Genomic DNA, 13,126 nt, shown 5'->3' with positions numbered 1-13,126 from the left:
AAGAAATGTTGCCTTTTATTTAAGGAAGAGTGGATGAAAGAAATTGTGGAGGCTGAGACCCAGAAATCACAAAGCAAGGTGCATACACAACTCGGGGAATGATTTCAATACAATCCAGACATGGGCTTGATTTTCAAAGCATGTGCCGAAGCCAAGAATGTTGGAGACTTTTCTATAGGGAAGAAATGGAGTGATGGCTGGAAACTGGATTACATGAAACGCCATCTAATTATCAAAGTTCACAAGTCTGCATTGGTGATATTGAGAAACAGAAGTGCTGCTGCCAGGTTTGGTTATGGAGTGCGGGCAATGCTGACAGAAACTGCCACTGACAAAGTAAATAGAATGGAAGTGGTTGAACGACAAAGATCCCTGCCTGAGGAGATAAAGATTCTCATCAACAGCGTGTTGCTGGCAGTCGAGATGAATACTTCAATGTTGTCTGTACAAGACATCCACGACTACCTAGCTTTGTATGTGAAGATATTAGACAGCTAGAGGAGCAAGAGCTATGCCTTGGAGTTCCTTGAGGCCATCAATAGTGTGATACATTGTGAAGCTATGGCAGTACTTTGTAACGCTTTGTATCACACATTGATAATTGATGAGAGCACAGATATTTCTGTTACAAAAATGCTCATCCTGTACTTCAAGTTCCGACCTGTAAAATCAACAGAGCAAAAAACACTGTTTGGGGGCATACTGAAGCTGATTAGTTGTAATGCTTGGGCTATCACTACTAAAGTGAAAGAATTCTACACTGCCAATGAACTGGACCTCTTGAAAATGGTCATGCTTACATCTGATGATGTGTCTGTGATGCTAGGTAAGAATAATGGTGTTGCTACTTGCCCTAAACAATCCATTCCTCATCTAGTTGAGCAGCATTGTGTCACCCATCGCGAAGATTTGGGAGTTGATGATGCCTGGAAGAGGGTTCTAATGATTAAAGTGGTGGAGACATTATTGAGGACTGTCTACACTGTGTTTCCAGAACTCCTGCAAGGAAGTCCAAGCTAGATGACATCGCATCGGTCACTGAATGTGAAATGGTCTCTTTTTGACCACTGAATGAAGTCCGGTGGCTTTCAAGGTATTTTGCAGTTGGTGCAATAATTCGGAATTACGAGACTGTTCTTAAGTACTTTGAGCATGATAAAGTTGAGGAGAATGATCCAGTTGCTAAATATTGATACAAAAAGCTATCGGACTCAATCTACCATATTTCCCTTGCAGTACTTAATGACATTCTGGGTGAATTTGTATCTTTGTGCAAACTATTCCAAAAAAGTCCTTTGACTACTGTTGAAGCTGTACAGTATGCAAGAGCAAAAATTGGCCAAATGTAGGAACAGTATTTGGGGGACACTGTTTTGGGGCATCACTGTAAGAGATCTGATGGTGTTGTACAAGGAAAGGCAAGAGTTTAACAGTTGGCCTGTTTTGTCTTTTGTTTCCCTTCTTTGTGAGCACATGCAAAAAAGGTTCCCTGAAGATGAACTGAAAGAATGGGCAAGTTTTGAATTCCTGGCAATAGCGACACAATCAAATTTTGATTTTGGGACTGCGAATGTAAAAAGACTTGTTGAAAAGTATAAAAATGTTTTGGTCCTGGGTGATTGTGAAACACCGGAAGATGTTGTTCGACAATACAGAGAATGTAAATATGTGGTGGAAGAACATGTAAAGGGTGGGTTATTTACCACCTTTCAAGACATGGTGAATCTCACTGTACGCAATGCTGCTCAGTATAGCGTGGTGTCTCAGTTTGTTGATGTCTGCGCAACATTTCAAGCATCTAGTGCAGATTGTGAACGAGGATTCAGCCTCATGAATACTATCAAGAATAAATTGAGAAATAGACTTGAGCAGAAGCATTTGGATTTGCTGATGAGGACAACGGCCTACCTCCTGAATGGGAAAGTTTACCTCGATAGAGTTAATCAGCACTGGAAAAATGGCAAGGATCGATGCGAGAAGCAACCATGTCACCCATCTAGTGATGGCACTTGACTTGTGTGAACGGCCTTCTCCCACAGTCCATGTTTGCCTGGATGTCACACTTTCACAACCTATCTCTGGAGGGATAACCCGACATTACTTAGTAGCTTTCACATCAAACTGTAAATATGTTATGTAATTTTGTAACTTATTGTGTATATGTGATCTTGTATAGGCCCTTAACATTTCCCCACCTAATGAAAAGTGCTCCAGTTAAGAATCTTTTGTAAACTCTTACGATGGTACCACCGTTGGAGTCTTGTGTTTTTCTAAACTTGAAGTGTACTTACCTGTGTGACCAATTCATGTCATGGCGTGTTTCTCCAAATTGCAAACCTGCCTTAAGACCCTTAACGTGGCGCTGTATGCGTGAAAATGCACCGTCTTTTCACTTTTTTTAAGCAAAGGTTTTGAGTGATATTTGGCACTGCACACATGTGCGGTCTGGTTCCTGGCACACATAGCCATGGTTGCAGCGCACAGAGACCCTCCACTGCCGCACACAGAGCAAAAAAATTAGAGGGAACATTGATCATCACACAATGCTCCTACTTTGACTTGCACAGACTGCCAGTTTGGAATTATCACCGGTACGCCGCTCAATCCCGTTTACAAGTTCACATACAGACTTACTTCACTGCCCCATTCTTGTCCGTTGCTACTGTATACCCAGCCGGGTTGGAACTATCACCGGTTATGGGAATATATTTCATCCATTCTACTTCTCTAAGCCCGAAGAGTCGTGGGATCACTCTTCCCCGATGAAACACGTGTCGGCTGGTTGCGTTTTTTGTTAAGAATAAAAGAAACTACAGTATTACTCAAGAACTCTGTATATATTACTAGTGTGGTTAAGTTGCATCTATGCAATTTGAATTGTATGTGTGCACAGGATTACATTGTATAGAATCACGGGATGTTAAGCAGATGCTGAGACTTGAACCCATTCATAGTCAATTTTATTGTGTGGTTAATTAAAACCTTTACAAACTTCTAAAAAGAGATACAAATATACAGTGTACAATGATAAAACCATATGATGATAAAAAAGTACTGCTGAATACAAGCAGAGAGGATGTCTCAAAGAGACGTTCTATCTTGATATGGGCTTAAAAAACAATGGCGATCATTTTCATTGGATCCTCTTACTGTCCTTTAAAAATGCTGGCTTATCATTAGTGAATACACTTAGTAGTCCTTCCCTTTGATCCGCCCTGGATGGAGACTTCTCTTGGCATATGAATCCTTTCACTATGATATGTTTTCCTGTCAGTGGGCTACTTTGTCTTTCGCTCTGTCCTCGCTGCTGCTCCCAGTTCAATGAATCACCCTTCAGTTCCCAGAACAACAGATCCTGCTCCTCCCAGCTTGTTTGTATTCTGAGCAGCTGCTCTTCGCTCCCTCTCATGGGCAGCATCTGCCTCCTCCTCCCTACCCCCTTTAAAGACGTGACAAGGAAGCTGGAAATTTGTTTTAATCAAATACTGCCTTATTTTTACTGTGTGTCTTTCGGTGACATATATATATCTGTTTTGCTTACTGGTGAGTATCCTTCTAGGGGCACAGTTTTGGTTTTGACCAACGGACTTTGTGTAGTCCAGGCCATCCCCGGACAGACTTCTGCCTGGATGTCGCATCTCTAAAATGCCAGAATTAGCAAATGTGACATTGTATGTCCTTTGCCCTTCTTTTGACATTGAAAGCTTGACTTCCTGTCTCACCCTTAGTCTCCCATGTACTGCTGAGGGTCCAAGGATAGGTAAGAGATAAAACTACAGGAAGTAGACAGGACTCCTAGCAACGTTTACTTCCAGTTTCCTTTGCTGCCTTTTGGAAACGGGGGGGGGGGGATCAAGGGGCAAGCACTAGCTTAGTTGCTATCCATGGGCCTTTGTAGGTGAGAGTTCTTGTGGGCAGTGTGAATTAGTGCCCACACATGTAACTCTTCACACAGTCAGTTCACTCAAACAACCACACATTGCTGTGGTGGAGACAGCAGCAGCTCTTGGAAGCTTCCGACCCCACTGTTGAGCTGTCAGAAATGCCAACTTGAACCCCAGGGCCTGTTGTCAGGAGGTCCCTTGTCCTCTCTGGCACCACCAGAAGCCCTGCCTTTGTAGCCTACACGGCTTTGCATTCTGGAACTTGATGTTTTGCTTTCACTAATGGGGTTGACAAAGGATGTTGTAAAGTCACCCTTCTGTAAAACTGTTGTAACAACTATACATTTTTCACAGTACTTGTGAACCTACAAGTCACTCCAATCAAGCATTGGTGCATTGTATGAACAATTGTGTATTACTAATTTATTCCTGGATCGACTCCGTTCCTCGGTCTGCCTCACACAGCAAACCACTGATGAGGCAAGACTGCAATGGGAAAATGTGCTGGGACAAATTGAACTGTCATTTTGTTTGCAGTTTTATATAACGCAACCTCAACCCGAAAGCACTGGAGTGCTTTACATGAGCACCAGTTACATTACCCAAGGACACATACATTTTTGGTAGGCACGGTGAGATTACGTGATATGCCCAGAATGACAGAATGTTGAACCAACGCCGAGACCCGATCCCCTGTTTCAAAGTCAGCAGCTCTGGCTGTTATTCCACATTCTAGTAAGCTACAGCTCCCAGACTGCGATGTTTGCGGCTAAGACACTAGAGCCGACTCAGAGCTACTTAGCCAAGGAGTGATGTGTGGAACTCTAAGTCCTAGGTAAACATAGGCACCTGCAGTAGCAGATGCCTCTCTGATTACGAGCTGTTAACCTGTTTGTCCACATACGGCTGTGGGGAGTTTCACAAAATGGCTCAATTCAGAGGCCCTTTCTTTCCTTTCTTTAACAAGTGAAAGTGCCTAATTTTCTCATCTGCCTTTCAGGTTACAGACCTGGTATCCGAGATGGTGCTTTGCTCAGGAGGCCAGCCTTACTTGCCCTAGCCTCCTGCCAGCTGTGTGCCATTCAGGCCCGGCTCCAGGATTTATTTTTTGGGGTGGGCCAAGGGTGCATTTGGGTGGACCACTGCTGGCCCAATGTGTTGCTTCTTGTGGTAGCCTACAAGCCCTAGATTACATCATATCTACTTGCAAGCAGTCACCATGATACAACCGATCGGTTCTGTGTGTATATAGAGCATGTGGAGAGTTATTTGAAAGTAAGAGCAATATCTGGACCTAAGTGCAAACCCTCAAATTTCAACAGGCCAGGCTTCAAAACAAGTACTTCTAGGCCAGATTAACCACTTTTCTACCATCCGTCTCCTGTGCACCTTATCTCACAGCTGACCTTGGGCCCCAGCCAGAGGCGCCACTAGAGCCAAATTACAGGGGGGGAGGGGGGCTAAGAAAAAATTTGGGGGGGAGGCTGAAACTTTAAGCAATAGGCAGAGTGGAGCTGCAGGGGCTCTTAGAAGGGGTGAAACAACAGCGAGGCCTCATTAACATACAAATGGTCTTTTAAAGACCTGTGAAGTGCTCGGGTGCAGCGGTGTGTGTGTCCGGAAGCTGCCTCAGCCCGGGCTGCCACACACGACAGGGTGGGGGGGGGCCTGAAGCCCTTTGAGTCCAATGGGTGTTGCGCGCCTGGCCTCAGCCCCATATCAGCCAGCATCCAGCTCCACTTTCATGATTGCCGTAAAAAACTAGTAAAATCATGTTCAAACTTAAAACATTGTATGTAGCAGTACATTTAATTAGCACACACTTTGATATGTTCCACAGTTGCCCTAATGACTTGACTGCTAATTAAATAAAAACAGAAAGGCCATGACAGGGCCAGCTTTAGCGCTAGTGCGAAAGTCTTTTTTGGCACCCCACCAATGACCTCTTTCTCCGCAGATACCATTACTGCCACCCTCCAACAGTGCCCTTCATCTCTCCGCGGCCACTCTCTCATATGCATTTCATTTGTTTTATAGCGCTACTCATATCAGTGTCGGGTGTCACAGTACTTTACACCACGCACACATTATACAGAGACAATGAATCATACATGTGTGTAAATCAGTCTATAGGGAATGCCACATAAGCCAATGAGGATTACAAGGTGTAGGAATCACATGTCATCCATACTGGTGGGTAGTATATTTTAAGAGGGTTTGGGCTGGGGAAGCACAAACTCAGGATTTAAAGCATACCCCAGTGGTTGGGGATTGGCTTTACTAACAAAAATATATATCGGCCCAAACTCTTTTTAGCAACATTAAAATAATGAAAGACTGGGGAAGTTCTAACTATATAGTAACACAAAAAAGTGAAGTTCTAACTATACCATTCATGTTTGTAGGCAGCTCTTTGATGACGGTTCATAGGTCACGGTCCTATGTTAGGATTGTAACTTCTGAACTGCAAGTAATACAAGAATCTCTGTGACAAAGGCAGTAACCATCTGAGCTATCCACATAAAGTACAGCTTATCTGCATTTCAAAACTACCAACAGGCAACAGATTTCTCTCCAGCAGGATCATTAATCACCAGTTATCTGGACATTTTTATTATTGCCTTGCATACATGGCCACAATAATGGTAAAAACAATGTAAATGAAGCATACACTAAGTATGTGCCCGGTGCATATTTAAAAAATAAAAACACATAGTAACACATTCTCTTTCCTACTCTGTTAGTCAAGTTTTGTGTCACAGCCTGATCTGATATGAAGCTACAGGGGTCAGGAAAGGTGAATATGAATAAACAAACTTATTTTCCCCAGAGCTGAACAGAAAAGGAAATATCCACGCCACAGGACAGTAGTCAAAAGTTACTCAGTGCCAAATAAAGAATTTGTCCGCTTTTCCATGCCCCTATTGTTCCTGCATGACCCAAGCCATCTTTCTAAAAGGAGTTGGGCGATTGGGGGTGGCTGTGAGAAAGAGCCCAGGCCAAATCACTCAACTCCCAGAACAAGAAGGAAAACAACACTAGGAGTCACGTTTTAAATTACAGATGTCATTTTGTATTGGCCTTTGCGCAGTCACTGCTAGGGCCAAGGCTCAAGTTTGGGTGGGCCAGGCCCATGTTTGGATGAGCCTGGCCCACCCGGCCCCCCGCTAGAACCAGGCCTGGTGCCATTAACCTCCAGTGTACCACACCGCACCCTGCTCCCTGCAGCCCTTCAGACACTGCGGGACAGTACAACGCGGGAGGCATGTGTTTATGCTGTGCAGGTACCTTGGGTCAATATCCAGCATTTATTTTCCCCGGGCTTTCTACTGGCTGTTGGTCTGTTTCTAAGTTCTCCTGTTTGCACTAAAAGAAACCTTGATACAAAGAGATAGAGTAATTTGACCAGAACCAAGCATTGTGGTCAAGCAGGGAAGCCAGGAGTTGTACCCACAGGTTAACCACTAAAACACAATCCCATCCAGGGAGGCAGTTTTAGGGACAGGAAAATATAAATATCATATGTATAGACCTTCAGTATGTCTTGTTTTTTTCTCTTACAAAAAGCAAATCCTTTAAAAAATGTCTCCCACCAAAAAGTGAGATTTCTTACCCCAAAGATAACTTATTTAGTGAAATGCAAATATGTTGCATTTTGTATATAGATAATGCATACTTATAATAAAGAAAATACACCAAAACATTTTTATTCCTTCCATTAAGTGCTTGAAATGGATATATAGAAGTACCAGTACCCTCCCATTAAAACTATTGAACCTCTGCTGAGTAGGGCAGGTATTTTTGCTTTAAAAACAAAGTGCAGGTACTCAGTACGTAGCAGACTGCTCCTGTCCTTTTTAGGTCTTCACAACTAGATAGCATAAGTGCTCTGGTTGCAAAATACATATTGTGGGCTTACCAAAAACGTACAGTAACCTTACAGCCATCCTATTACTTACCATTGGTTGGGCTTACTGTCACTCTTATTTTCTTACTTTTTATTCAATGGATTTTTTTAATTTTGGTTAACCACTCCATGACCGTGCATGTGTTTTCCCCCACCCCATACCATCTGGCCCGTGTTCTCCATTTCTTTCACCTATGAGTGCTTAACCTATACTCCATTTTGCTCTCTCCGTTGTGTGCCTTCCACTTGCAAAGCACATCTCTGCTCCACTTTCCTAGTTGATCTCACCCGCATGAGCTTCTTCACTCTACGTTGCCCTCTCTCACAAGTGCTTCTCCACCTGCAAAACACTTCCTGCCTCAGCATTTCCTGCTGCTCTCTCCCTTGTGCGCTTTCCAATGCACTGTGATCTGTGTTGCATTCTCCTTTGTGTGCTTCCCCCTGCTAACTCCCTTGTGCTCTTTGTTGCTTTCTCCCTTGTGTGCTGCTCTCCCAGGAAAAAACACCCTTGCCTCCATATACTGTGTTGCTCTCACTCTAGTGTGCTTGCCTGTGCAAACTCTTACCTCTCTTATGCTCCATGTCACACTCACTCTCATGTGCTTCTCCGCCAAAGAACTTCCCCATCATACGCGCTCCCAATTGCGCTCTCCCTTGTTTGAAATTAATGCTACTCTCTCCATGCTGTGCTGCTCTCCTCACTTAGACATCCTCTCTTTGATCCCCAAAAAGAAATAGCAAAGCCAATAGGTACAACAGTCAAGACCTGTTTTCTTTGTTATTGCTTGTTTAGACAAACCTCTTGTTCCTGTGGCTTCCTTTGAGTCAAGCGATACAAATTGTATGGAGTGAACACCGTGGACCGGATTCAAATAGAAATTAAAAAATCTACACTTGTAGGTTTACACCTGTACCTGCACTAAGAGATTCCCACATGTGTAACTGTATACGGTGTGCTAATCGCCATGCATCTTTCATTAAAACAATTGCACTTTGTACCTCTTCACCCCTTTAGCAAATATTGTTCCGGTGAGGGAGCCCCTTTTCCTACACTGCAACAATTTTGGAAGTGTATTGTTCCAATTCACAGAGTGGAAACGGATTAACTCCTGCCATTGACATTTCTGGGGTGGGTATGGACTGCCAGAGAGCATGTGAATACTCACAGCCACACGATTGTAGATGTGCACAAACTTTACAGAATACCCCTACTCTAGAACTCCCACGTCAAGCCCATGGGGCCCTAATTTACTCCTATCTAATAATGTACTCTACTGGGTTGATATTGAATGTCAAGAAATTCATGTTTCATAAACATAAAACATGAATCCACACAATGTAGGTGTTAGTTCAACTTACAGATACAATGGCTTTTTGAATGGGGCCCAGAAGGTAGATTTCTCTAACGCAGAATTAGATTTCAATCACGTCTCAGCACTTCATGGGTGAGTTGGAAGGCTATTAATACTTGTGCGATTTCTGGCTGTCCTTGAGACATGTGCTATACATTGTCATTTACATAACACTTTCAGCCAACCCATCACAGAGAATGTGTTTGATGTCGAAATATCGTTATCCAATTGAAACGTCAGGATGAAAAGACTATCAGGTTTTGCGCCTGTAGCCTGCTGATCACAAACGGATCCCAGCACCGAGCTCTTACCTCACGCAGCTGCTTCATATTATCTATGGGACACAGGGTCCCTGTCCACCAAACTCGAAATAATGCCTTAAGGGCCACGTGTACAGATTTAAAACATACCGATTTTCTAACTGCGATTCTCTGCATCTCACGATTAGGAAATCTCTATCCCCAATATAGGAAACTCTTTTAGTTCCATTTAGCGATTTCTAATGAGGTCGCAATCAACCTACCTCATGAATATTAATGAGGTAAGTCGCAATATGAGACCCATTAGGAGTTGGAAGTGAGTGATAAGTGGCATCTTCCATAAAGAGCAGAGCTCCTGTCCACCCACCTTCGGAGCCCTTGGGCTCATGAGACGCTGTGATGATGTCACTCTAATATAAAAATTACACTCAAATATACACATCACCTTATTGTAATTCCCCTTTTTAAGTGCCAATCACTACATCGTGCTTGAAGCAACGACACAAAACAGACTTGCCCTGGGGGGGAATGCCCCCTGCCCTTTACTAAAACGTGCTGGACACCCATTGGTAGTTAATATGTTGTAATCATGGTGGTAGGTTACAGGTTATATGGTTTACTGGAGCTGGGCTAGTGGGCATGAAAGCATGTATGGCATTCAGTGGGGGTTGTCTTTGTTAACTCTGTTCCTAATATCCATACTAGAATGAGCTGCTGTCTGAGGCACACTCCGCCTGCAATGTCTGTAATCTCAAGATATCAGGTTCTAATATACGGAATAAACTACCCCAAACTTTCTATTATGAAGATATTTAATCTGTTTTGTTGCTGTCTTAAGTTTTATGGGCTGCTCGCAGGTTGCTGGAGTGCTTTTTTATGAGCAGTGTATCATTTCTCTGGCATAGAAGGACATAACTCTGGGTTAACTTATAAATAGCCTGGTGACATGCCTGATTGTGGGAGGAGTATTATTCTATGTACCACCAGAATTACAATGCGCATCTGCATTTTGAAGCAGTTAAGTTGAAGTTGTAAAAGGACGTTATAGTGTTCGGAAAGCTATCATTTTTAGGTCTTGCCTAAGCAGGCTCTGTTTCTTCAGGACATGCTGTATTCAGGATATGGGCTTTAAGCTTGGTCCTGTTCCACCCATGTATTTCATTGGCTCCTTTTAGTGTCTTTAAGAATTGATTGTATTTCATTGGTTTATTTCTTTAATAGTCCCTCCTTCTCCCTCTTTAGTACCCCCTTCTCTTTAGTTGTAACCTCCCATAAAGACAGCCCCTTTTACATGTGACTTTATTCAGAACGTTTGATTTTCACTCTCAGCACTCTTTTCGTAATGACTTCTTCAAAATAGCTGGAGTTGTAGGAAAATGGCCCCTTCCCCAACCACACTTCCCCGACAAGCTGTCTGTTTGGGCTGCAACTGCCTTCTCCTCTTCTCTCCTGTTTGTTTTTATTTATGTATAGATATGGGCTTTAAGTTTTTAACAATGAAATTACTTTATTAGCCTTTGCAGCACACCACGCTTTAGCTTCACATGTTTATCCCATTTGGTGCGCAGGATGGAATGGTTCTGTCCTGCGCCATGGTGCTCATGTGCCGAGGATGGAACCATTCTTTCCTCTGCATACAATCACTAAATCCCTCAGCTGTTTAGCTGGGGAAGAACTTCTCCAACCTCCTGAGGTATTTTTTTTCAGTGTAATGGCACCCTGACATCATTACATTGAAATTTAAAGGGAAATTAGCCGATCAGCTCATTTCTGTCAGGACTACAGAGCGTGAGCTGCAGTCAGACTCCAGCAATGGCCGACTTGCGCCCTGCACATGCGCGAGAGCCGGACGCAATGCATTTAAGGAAGCCGCTCTCAGGAAAGAACGCTTTGCGTTCTAGTTTCTGGATCAGATTCTGCGTCCTGGAGTACTCACCTGACTTCCGGGTTGCGTTGCACACTCTCGGGGCGGGTTCTTCATTATCGCAGCATTCTAACAGCATTTTCCTAGCATTTCTCGTATTCAGAAGGACATTTCTCCGCCGGGCCTTGATCACGGCGTTTTCCTGGCATTTCTTGTATCCTGAAGGACATTGCTTCGTCGTGCCTTCGTTGCTGTTTTCTAGCGATGTCTTCCTTGTGAAAAACCTAGTTTTGTGCAACATTCCGGCCTCTCATCGATGTCTCCTTTTTGCGGTAGGCTTCAGGTTTTTCTCCACCACCTCCTAAAGAAAAAACAAGAAAGAAAGCTGAAAACTGACTTATGACATTATGATTGAATTCAGACCTCCATTATAAATATTTATAGTTACTTATCTGAATTGGGCTCCAAATTCAGACATCCATTATAAATATTTATAGTTACTTATCTGAATTGGGCTCCAAGTCGATGAAGGTTAGATTTAACTCCTTGGTTTATTCTTAATTACTGAAAACAAGAAAAGGATGAATTATTGAAAAGAATGAATTACCTGCAGTCAAGGGAATTTAAATTATGTGGTGAATCAAGACATATATGGAGCAGCTCCCATAAAATATTTGATGGGTTCCATTTCTATAATCACTTAATACATATAAACAAAATAATATTGTTCATTACATATGTTTCTTGAATTTATTTTTTATCCAGGTTTTCTGTTCCAAACTCATCTATGTTCTAAAACTTACCTCAGTTATTTGAGAACACAGAAGAAGGGAAATAATCGGGTATATGCATAGTCAGAAATATACACTAGATTAGAGAATAGATATATTCATAAGGTCTACACTAAGTTTATACTTACTAAACTTTCCTATTATATTTTATAAGATCTCATCTCAGATTTGGGACATCACGAGAAGACTTGGTGGGTGTTCCCTTGTTCTCTTCTCTTCTTCCCCGAGTTATCATTTGCAGTTTAACTTAGTTGGGTACATTTGATGACTAGGTGAAGTTGGGAATTCTTCATTTGTATGACGTTCCTGCGGAAACGTAAGTAGCCTGACAATTTCACTTTCACTGCTTTGGTGCTCGCTGAGCTATCTCAGCCCCCCAAGCACTGAAACACATAGGAGAGGTATCATTGGAAAGGGGTGAATCTCCCTAGTAGTTCTCTACTTGGGGATCACCAGAGGAAGGCGATCCCCAAGCAGGGATCCACCATTAGACACCAGGGAAGGGGGGGGCGGCCCCTTGGGCAAAGCCCTTTGCTCCCCCAAACTTTTATGGGCAAATGTAGTCTTTCTGCCCCTCCCGGGGTGGCAGATGGGGACAATAGATCCCAAACTGCCCCGGGGGGGGGGGGGGGGGGAGCAGAAATCCTACTAGGCATTTTTTACTGCCCACACCCCCAGACCTTAATATTACCAGTGTTTCTGCCCCCCCCCCCCCCGGGAGCAGATGGGGAATATTACCCCTGATCTGCCCACGGGGGGGGGCAGAAAGCCCACTAGGCACCAGAGATTATTTGTTCTTTATAAAAGAGGGATGGAGGCAGCCGAAATGGGCATGCCAATGCCCCAACCCTCTTAAACACAAAGGGGACAGTCTTTCCGCTCCCAAGGAACAGATGGGGGCTATTACCCCTGATCTGCCCCCAAGGGTCAGCAGAAAGCCAACTAGACACCAGGGATTTATTTTTTAAATAAAAGTGGGGTGGGGACAGACCAGAATAGGCATGCCCATGCCCCCATCTCCCCCCAAAATGGGCACAGTGTTTCTGCCCCCGGGGGCATATGGGGGCT

The sequence above is a fragment of the Triturus cristatus genome, chromosome 9 (genome assembly GCF_964204655.1).
Source record: "Triturus cristatus chromosome 9, aTriCri1.1, whole genome shotgun sequence".
Classification (NCBI taxonomy): domain Eukaryota; kingdom Metazoa; phylum Chordata; class Amphibia; order Caudata; family Salamandridae; genus Triturus; species Triturus cristatus.
This window is presented reverse-complemented; position numbering follows the sequence as displayed.